Consider the following 10557-nt stretch of genomic DNA (forward strand, 5'->3'; position numbering starts at 1 on the left):
AGTCGTCAGTCCATCACAGTCCAGTCACATGCATACATCCACACACATTCATACCAGATATTGCTGATAATGGAGTCTCACGCGCAGCCTATTCGAGCCTCCATCACCAGCAAGATGACGTCATCATTTTAAAGGAAAACAGCTCCTTGTTTTTGGACTGGATTGACTCGCTGCAATCCTTTTAGGCTCAGGACTTCTCATGTGATCAATGTCCCATATAAGTGAATTTCTCCCAAGCCCATTACAATCATGGAGAAAAACACTTTGCCACTGTTTCCAGTAAGAATATTTTATAGCGCTTTAAAGTTCAACCTCTCAGGTCTGGATTAAAGAGCTGATTTGTTAAATCGGGAACTCACAAAATACCAAAATATCACCAGCGGTGGATCACACCTCTCAGATGTTCTTATCTCAGTGCACTGTAACAAAAGCACAAACAAACGCAACCAATAAAATACTAATAAAGTAACAAATACTGGGGCCCATTGCAAACATGTCCAAGCATAAAACCATCTTTCTCTCTCTTAGAGAAAGAAAACAATCCAAACCTCACTGATAAAATCAACCTAGTGTCAAGCAAAACCCAAAAATCAACCAAAACTTCACCAGAAAGTTTTTCTCCCTCCCGGGACAATATTGTGCAGGAATACAGGCACCGTAACTCCTTTTGCACTGACAAAAACATGTTGGATTTACTTGATTCAATAGTGGACACTGGTTGCACACAAAGGTTTTGCTTTGGCAGAAACTTAAACAACTGAGTTAAATCAACACAACCTTTTCATATTCAGTAAACCTGCATGTTGTGTTCATAAAACACGATTGAAACATGTTCAGATGGAGTAAGTTGAGCTCCTGGAACATTTTAATCCTTCAATTGAAATTGAATGGGTCTACAACAACTACCATCCTCCTATCTCTATCCTGGTTGCAGCAGGGCTGGGAAATAACCCTGAAGTGATAGGTTACCAGGCAGGGTACACCCTGGACAGCTCACCAGTCTATCAGATAGAAACACACAGCCGTTTACATTCATGGATAATTTAGCCCAGGACCTTCTTACTGTGGAGCAACAGCACTAACCAGCATACCAACAATGGAGGAAATACAGGAAAGCTATGATTTCCTGTATTTGAGGCAGAATTATTTTGTTCTTGCCCTTGACAGGTTAATCCATAATAAATAGCAACAGCATGCATGTGGTGTGTGTGTCGTTGTCTGCCTCTTATAACTCCAGTGATTTTCCTGTAGTTTGAAATCTTATGCGGTGTTGACACAATAATTTGTTGTAAACCAGGAAATTCCCAACTGTGGTAGAAAGCACAGCTTAGCCTTAGCAAATGTTCAAAGAAAAGTCGTCACTTCCTGATTTCTGCTTCACTGATAAATATTGTCACACTGGGGTTTTTGCAAATGATATCAGTGAGCACTGTGTGGCAGCTGGAGTCAGACAACTGAAGCTCCCACAATCAAGACCACAAACAGCTTTCAAAGGAGATGTGAAGCTTTTCTGGCAGCAAGCTTCATGATTTATGGGACTGGAACTGGAACAGAAACTACCTGATCACCAATGGTGAGCTGGCATGGAATTATTTTTATGACATTTTATCAAAGTTATAAATAAGCATGCCCATTAACACATAGTGAGTGAGCATGTTGTCTTCCCACGCAGTGAACAGCGGATGCTAATGTTTTTGTCACTTTTTACAGAGTCAAACTCAAAGTAAGGTCAGTGCTTCCACGCTTTAAACGCTGCACGCTCACACTCGATAGATTATCCATTGTTCATCTGCACACAGCTGCGGTTTTAGTAACGCAGTAACGCAGCGTGCTTACGGGAAAGTAACAGTAATCTAATTACCTTTTTTGCAATAGTAATCCCTCACTTTACTCGTTTCTTGAAAAAAGTAATCGGATTACTGCCCATCTCTGGTTGGAGCTGTGCACTTGTGGGTTCAACCTTGTGTACACGTTTATCTTTGCTGTGTGTACTTGTACCTCTGAGTGGAAGCTGAACTCTTGAGTTCGAGTATCGAAGCATCAGCTGTGACGTTAAAGTCCAAACAGCTCGTTCATTTGACGTGCAAATGAACGAAGGTAACGCCGTTTTCATGTGGATGTGTCACTGAGACACTTTCCACATCCACAGCTCACAAAATGGGAAAACTATAGAAGTATAACAATGAAGAAGTTACTATGTTACGGGTCCCAAGGATGAAGACCTCGATGACAAATATGTTACCTGTAAAAGCAGGTGAAGAGCAGAGTAAGGAAGACACGATGCGTCTCTGCTTTCCTCCAGAACGTGTCTGAGTCTGATTTATTTCACACAAATAAATGCTATAAAACACTAAACATGAGCTTTCAATATGCTGTTCAGCTGGTTCCTCATTCACATCAATTACATTTACTTATTTCACAACATCAGTGAAATATACTCTTTTTAACTGGTTCAGTTTCTCAAGTTCACACTTCTTTCCATAACAGCTACATCCTTTTATCATATCAATAAACACATCACATTGTCTTCTGCAGTGTCTTACTGGCTAAACAGTTCTATTCAATAACAGCATTGGTAAATACATTACATTTGTTCCCTCCAGTAATTTACTGGCAAAATCACTATTTAGTGCATCATGAAACACAGCTTGTTTAATCAACCCATGAATGCCTCTGTTAGCTACACAGAGTTGCTCAGAGTGCTTGTGTTACACTAGCTAATCTACTCAGTCACTTTAACAGAACTATTAACATTCACATCTCACAGAACTGATTTGATTGGAGCATTACAACACGTTTGCACAGAGCATAGGAGCGCACTGACTCTGCTTCACGAGCGCTCCACCTAACGAGCGGGCTCGCGGTGCGGTCGCGCGGGACACTCCTCTGGTTTTCTCCCGTGTTTACATATAAATAACTTTGGCGGACCGCCTTAACTCTCCCATTCACATTAACGTGGGTAACCATGGTGACAATAAACAACATTTTCGGTGCGAGCACCGTGTACCGACCTGTAAAAGCAGGTGAAGAGCAGAGTAAGGAAGACACGATGCGTCTCTGCTTTCCTCCAGAACGTGTCTGAGGAAGCAGCGGAAGGTGGGCTCCACTTACTGCACCCCGAAACCCCGGAGCAAGCACCAAAGTTCCGCCCTCACTGCTTTCTAACATAAAATGAATCCCTGTTACATGGATTTTCTATCCTCTTAAAGAAACTGAAAATAAATACATATAGCAATGAAAAATGTCCCGTTACATGAGTGTTTTACACAAAATAATATTCATGTGGTCATTCCCTCACAGGGGTGCCACAACTACACTGCTGTTTTGACAGAGACACAGTGTGTTTATCTAACTTGGCTGAAGCCAAAGTTCTCCAGACAAATTCAGTCTGTTTCTGCCAAGTGTGAACTCACTGGATGAGCGCCAGATACACAGAATCAAAAAGGGATAAATTAGTTTTCTTATGTCATGTTCCCGTCACAAACTGGCTCAAGGAGAGGGGAAGCAGGAGTCCACAGATGAAATGTTCCTATAAATAAAGTGGAATTTATTCAAACTTTACCAAAACTTCAACACATCAAATACAAGCAGTTCAGCAGGGAGTGGATGTGTGTTGCATGTGCCAGGTGGATGCAGAGAGAGGCCAGGGCCACGTTCAAACCTGAACACGCTGCACAGTGTTTTCTTCCATTTGTTAGGGATGAATGAAATGCTTCCTTGAAAGGATGTGTGCAGTCACCAGTGGGCGTGGAAGCATGTGCGCCCTCATTTGGTGGGTGTGCAAGAAAAGTCATCCTGTCACACAGCAATGCCTACATAAATCACACCACTCTGCTTAAAATAATAATGTTTAGTGAAGCAGGTGAAGCAAAGGGCTGCTTTTAATAGGCTGGGAGACCCAGGTGTGCTGCTTTAGCTGCTGAGCCTCTTATGACAGAACAGCGGAGAGTGGTAAGAAGGGAGGAGGGGGTCTGGCTGTGTTTGTGAACGATAGATGGTGTAACTCTGGGCATTTCTCTATCAAAGAGACGCTATGCTGTAAGGACATTGAGCTGCTAGCGGTTAGCATGAGACCGTACTATCTACCACGAGAGTTTACACACGTGATTATGATAGCTGTGTATGTCCCGCCCTCTGCTAACGCTGCAGCAGCCTGTGAGGTCCTGCACACTGTAAACAGCAGACTCCAAACACAGCACCCTCAGGCCCTTTTCCTGATCTCTGGGGACTTTAAAGATGATGTAACCATTTAATTATGGTTACATAATTAATTATGTAATTAATTATGCAAAATACAAAACGCTCAGCTGTGTCTCCAGTCAAAGCTCTGTAACTTCAGAGGTGATGTTCATATGTTGACTAATGGTTTTCTTTCATTTTTGATGTACTGCAGAATATTTGTATAAAATCCAGGCCAGGAAAATCTCCTTCATGTGTTTCTGTGTTTTGTCTTCAGCTACGTTGACACAAAGGCCTCTGCTGTGACGCTCACACCTTTGATAAAGTCTGGAGAGTGTCAGCTTCCTGTTTATAGATACAAAAATATGTAATGTTGTGAACTCTGGCCGCAGCGGCGCAAGAAAAAGGAGAATTACGGGAAGCACTCACAACAGGTAAAATCAAAATAACAAAGTAAAGTACGATAAAATAAAAACCAACAAAAGAACAACACAATATACTTCCCCGTACTGTTACTGCTAACCTCTGTTAACCTAGTAACTCTTACCTTCTAACTGACAGCTGGTCAATAAACGAGCTCCATAAACGCTCCATATTCACCTTTACATGGAATATAAAGGGAAAAGAAGAAACACAGTGCTGTGTCAGCGTTAGACATATAGATATATCCTTGCTTTTAATACATTTGAAGGTGGGTGGGAGAGGTGCTTCTCCGCGTAGTCTACGGTCTCTTTGGGATCGGTAAAGCTTTTCCTCACATCACCATGGGTCACTAACAGCTTTGCAGGGTATAGCAGTCTGTACCTGACGCCGGTCATCCCACGTAGTCTTCCTCTCATATTTGCAAATGCGGGTCGGGGCTGTACGAAGTCACTTTATCTCTACAGGACTGTAAGCTGTCGTCTGTGAGGCGTGAGCGTGTTTGTTTGAACACAGTTCACGGTGGAGAACAGCTGCTGACATAATGTGGATCCGAAGATCCATAACTGGCCTACCTGGGGCTGAAAGTCTCCATAAATGCAGGCGTTTCGGCGGCTACACCGGCTTCCACGAGTGTGACGCTTATTTTGAGAAAATAATAGAATATAAATGTATTTTTATATTTCAATATCACAATAATCTTCCAATGTAGAACTACAAGTTAAAAAAGAACTAACATAAATCAAATCCACTTCAGCTAAATACTTCTCATTTATTTCCATCTTACATGCTGTGACTGCAGCCATTCCCACATCTCTGTGAATGGGACTCATGGACATGGATCAGTGGTTGTTGATCAATGGTCCTGAGAATCTGCATAATTAAGATGAAGGAACGGAGCTCCCAGCCCATCGTTCCTGCAGCTGCTTTCAGTCTTTATGCAAATGTCCTGTTTGTAAGACTGAAACCTGCAGCTGAGACTGAAGACGTCACCTGATGATGACGACACGTTTCTCCCACAAAACGCTGCGTCCAGATGAACAGAAGCAACAGACTCACTTTCCTGGATGATTGAGATGCATCAAGACTTCATTGTGTGTTACTTCTCATTCAGCACAGACACATTATTCCTGTTAGGTCATGTCAGCTGTCACTCAGTACAAGCACAACTGTGAACAACACAAACTTCTCTTCAATGTGTCACAGAAACACTAAGTGTGAGAGCCTGTATGACACACAGGACAGACTGTAAGCTCTGCTGGCTGCACAGCACTTTGTAGCAGTTTTCCAACATGTCCTCCACCCGTGATGTCAGTGGTGGGACCCCAGTCACAGCACTCAGCACCACCTCCTTTAAATGGATTTTATAGCAGTTCCTCCCGTTACTCGGTGCAACGCTTCTTAAATGTGTTTTTGCAGGATAAAACACAGCAGGTGGTGTAGAGAGGACGTCAGCTGACGGAGCAGAGGGAGGCAGACTGTGGATAAATGACAGAGTGAGAGGAGAGCAACCATGACAGAAGCACAGGTGTGGCAGATAGAAGTGGCTTTATAGACACTTATTGTCAGTCCTCGTGCATGCTGTGGAAATAAGTGTCTGTGTCATGAGGTGACATGTGAGCTTATCTTTGGTCAATAAAGCTGAACGACCAGTTTTCACTTTGCTTGTTACGCTTGTTTAGTGACGTCTGGGTTTCTGTGGAGCCCGAATTTTGATGAGTTCTGGTGAAATCATCTGAGATCATCTGAGCATCGGTGAAGAGTCAGCAGAGAAAGTGTGGGACAGAAGTTTGCTTTGGACACATGGACTGAAATCAAAAAGTAACAAACAGGATTTCCAATGGACAGTATGGAGAAGTGAAAGTACACAAAGGCTGTGCTGGAACACGTGTGTTACACTTTTTGACAGCTGAGAACAAAACACAATATTTTGCATCATCTCTGCAGTGTCTCTTCTTTCCTCTGCTGTTGTGCTTTTAGCTCCAAACTGTTTCAAATGGTTTGTCAGCAAGCTGACCTCTGACCTCTGCAGTACTAACTCCTGACCCGTACAAAGAGCGGGCGTTTCTGACCTTTGACCTGCAGCTGTATGTCTCTCAGTCTCAGTTCTTCTCTCCGTCACTGATGGAGCAGGTGTAGTTGCTGCTGACAGTCAGTCGTTTGTTTTCTCAGAGTGAGGCTGAAGTCTGAACTGTTCAGAGCATCAGGTCTCATCAACGTGCGCTGCTGTAACGCCGCTTTGTCCTCTGAGATCACCAGGTATGAAACCTGAGTGCTGACAGAGCAGCATGTTCCCCCTCATTCACCTCCACCACCACAGCCAAGGCATGCTGGGAAACTGAGGACACACAGACGGAGAACTGAAGTGTCTGCTGTGTGTTCATCTCAGAGTCCTCACAGGTGACACATTAGCTCCAGAACACCAAGCCAGGTGTTTGAAGCCTGACAGGGATTCTTCCCATCCAGAGGGAGGATTTAGCTGCACAACAATGAACATTAGTGTGTAGTTTAGAAACACAGACTGTGCCTGCACTGCATCTAGTGAAGAAAACTGTTACTGCGAGAGAACGAGGCTCCTTTAAAGCAGCTGATATTAAGGTTGAAAAATCAACAATAAGCTGATGTAATCAACGTTTCACAAAATGGTCAGCAGCTAAAATCTGGAGCCGTTCTTTGGTGGTAATTAACAGTTTGTTCTTGTTAGCTAATTATGTAATTAAAGGTAGCAGCAGAAGCCTTGTGTTGAAAGCCCATTCACTCACACATTCACACAGTATGTGTGTGTCTGTGTTACACTGTGGACATCCCTTCTGTTGGAGCGCCATCTTGTGGCAGGTTTAAGAAATGTTCTTCTTGTAAATCCAAACTGATGCACCTCCATAGCAGACTGTGGAGGCTTTCAGTGACATGAAGACTTGATTTATACTGTCATATTCTCCTGTTACACAAAGCACAGCACGCTGAACATGGATGAACTGAAACTCCCAGCATCTGACTGAGGAAAAGCACAAATCATTCTCACACTGACTCCTGCTTGATTTTAGATTTGCTTTCAAATCCTCACACTTTCATATGAAGCACTAAATGGGCTCCAGACTGTTTATCTCAGCTTCCTGTCAAACACACTGCTGCTCACACCGAGGCTCAGTTTACTCCTCCAGCCTGGCTTAACCTGCTGTCTGTTAAAAACAGTCCCACACTCCTCTGTTTAATCCTTCTGATCAGACTCTTTGATTTTGTATTGTTTTTACCTGAAGTTGTGTTTTTGACATGGTTCTGTCTGTGAAATAAAGCTCACACACACACTGCTACAGTCCTTCATACACTTAGAAACGAAGCTGCTCCTTTCCTCAGTGCTGACACATAAAGAAGAGTTGGTTTTATATCCAACACGTCTCTGTTCCAGAAAACAGCTTCAGCAGCCTCTGAGTCTGAACTTGGAGTTGGTTATAAGCCACAGGCCTGTGTGCACAGCAATGAGGAAATATAATGCAGTAAGTGAAACATGGATGTGTGGAACAGATTATCCCAAAGGTTGATTCTGTTCATCTGGACGTTCTCAGTGAAACATTTGGTCTCTCGGTCAGGTGACTCCTTTAGTCTCAGCTGACTGCAGGTTTCCAAACCTTTGTCACTGGATCACTCACTTCATCTCCAACGTGTCCCTGACACAGACAGCTGGAGCCGTTACAGCAAAATCATTGATCATCGTTTTTAGAACATTAGCTGGTGTTGGTGGGCAGGCTAGCAGTGCTAATTGTTAGCACTAGTTCTGCTGCTCTCCCTTTGTCTCTGTTATTGTTGGTCTTTAGTGAACAATATAAAGTGTCTTCATGAGACTGTTGCCTAATGTTCAAATGTAGATAACACCACCTGCACCAACCTATTACACAGCACAACCCTCTGGTGTAGCTTTGGCTGGAGCACATATTGGCAGCTCCAGTGACATCACCACTCCATGGTGACATCATCTCTACAGACTGTGGCTGTTACATATCCTCACCTGGTAATAATAAGACTGTCCTCAGCTGCACACAGCTCCAAGATGAACAAACTGAAGTAAATACAAATTAGAGTTACGATAGATTGAAATCTTGTAATCAGAGCTAATTCTTAGTGAAACTCTCACAACATCATATCATGATCCTGGGTTAGTGTCTCGGTCTCAGATCACAACATCAGCACAGGCTTGGCTTGGGTGAGGTATTGAGTGGTTCTTGTCCATGACAGCTGCAGGTACAGTGCCATCAGCCATGCTGCACCACATGTCTGCCCAGGAACATTAGTGTGGCTGAGTCTCATGTAAACATTGTGCTAAAGTGGTGGGAAAGTGGCTGCAAGCTGGCTGCACTGTGTCCAATACTCTCAGTATGATATCCACAAACCTCTGAGTGTCACAGAGTGGGCCTGTGCTCAGCTCACTGTGCCCCATTCAATTCTACTTGCATAGTTTTACAAGTAAAATTAAATATACAAGTTGCTCAATGATAAGTTATTGTAGTAACAACTAAGTCCATGGTCATTATTTGTTAATAGGAGCTTAAAGCTTCTGCACCAATCATGGAGCAGCAGGTTTAGAGCATGTGGCTCTACAAAAGTAAGTCCCAGTAAGATGGGCTGAGCCTTACATACTAGAAGAAACATGTCATTCCCAGCAGATGAAGCGCCCTTTAAAGCAGGATCTCACTTTAAACCTAAAGAACTTGCTATGAGCATGCAGTGCATTCATGGTTATTATTCATACGATTGTGGGGAGCTAATAAAGTGCAACTATCACATTACATTTTATTATTAAATTGTTGTTAACAATCCCTTCACTTCTGCTTATCTAATTCATGGTTGCAGGATGGCTGACAGCTTCCATTAGGCAGGAGGTAATGTCCATTCTGGCCACAGTGCAACCCACAATGTGTAACTGACACTATTATATTGCATTATGTCACATTGTTACATCTTTTTAATAAATGATGACAGTCAGCTGAATTTGCTGCCCCCTTGGTGGAGGACATCAGGATCAGCAGCTGCTGCTCCATCACAAACACCACAGAAGAAGAACAACACTGGATCACATTATCTGGACGTGTTTGACAGGGACAGTGTTCATGTTCATGGACATCAGGACAAAAACAGACGATGGAAACCTGCCAGATTTGAGCTAAACTGCTCGTTTCCATGTGTAGTCCCTGGGAGGTCATATGACCAACAAAGACACACAAGCTGTGTCCCAAAACGTCGGCTGCATCCTCCGGAGGCCGCATTTGAAGGCCGATGACGTCACAGCCAGGCGACGAAGGCTGTCCCGATTCCTCGACTCCTTCAAATGCGTCCTTCATTCCCCCGAGTTTGAAGGATGGGTCGGGTGTGTCCTTCGTGGCCCACCATATCCCAGAATTCATAGCGCGGCCCAGCCAAATTTCAGCTGCCAACAATGGCGGCCGCTACTAAGTTTTAAAATTTAACGAGGGAGTACTACTTACTTACAATGAATTCCTTACACTATATAATTTTCCCGTCAGTGTTGGGGAATTCTCAGTGGTGCTTGGTGCCATACCCTCAGGGACTTTAATGTTATATAAAAACACTGACAGCTCAATATCTGCCTCAGTCACTCTCCCTGATCCAGCTGAGTCAGCAGTGGGAAAAATCTGCTTTTCACAGGAACTTGGTAACAGCAATAAGAGAATACGTAGTTTATTCCAAGAAGATATCATGTCTCTCCCATATATAGAATATCTTACTGGAACCGACATGTTCCAGATATCACCTGGAAGACAGTCTGGATGATCCCATAAATATCTAATTGTGAACAAGGTGAAGGAAATCTCATATAAAATTCTTCATAAATGTGACCCAGCCAGTCACTATATGGTAACATTTAAAAGAGACATAAATACTAATTGAACTTTCTGTGGGGATCATCCAGAAACTGTGGCACATCTCTTTTGGTTCCTCTACACA

The sequence above is a fragment of the Rhamphochromis sp. 'chilingali' genome (genome assembly GCF_963969265.1).
Source record: "Rhamphochromis sp. 'chilingali' genome assembly, chromosome: 1".
Taxonomy (NCBI): Eukaryota; Metazoa; Chordata; class Actinopteri; order Cichliformes; family Cichlidae; genus Rhamphochromis; species Rhamphochromis sp. 'chilingali'.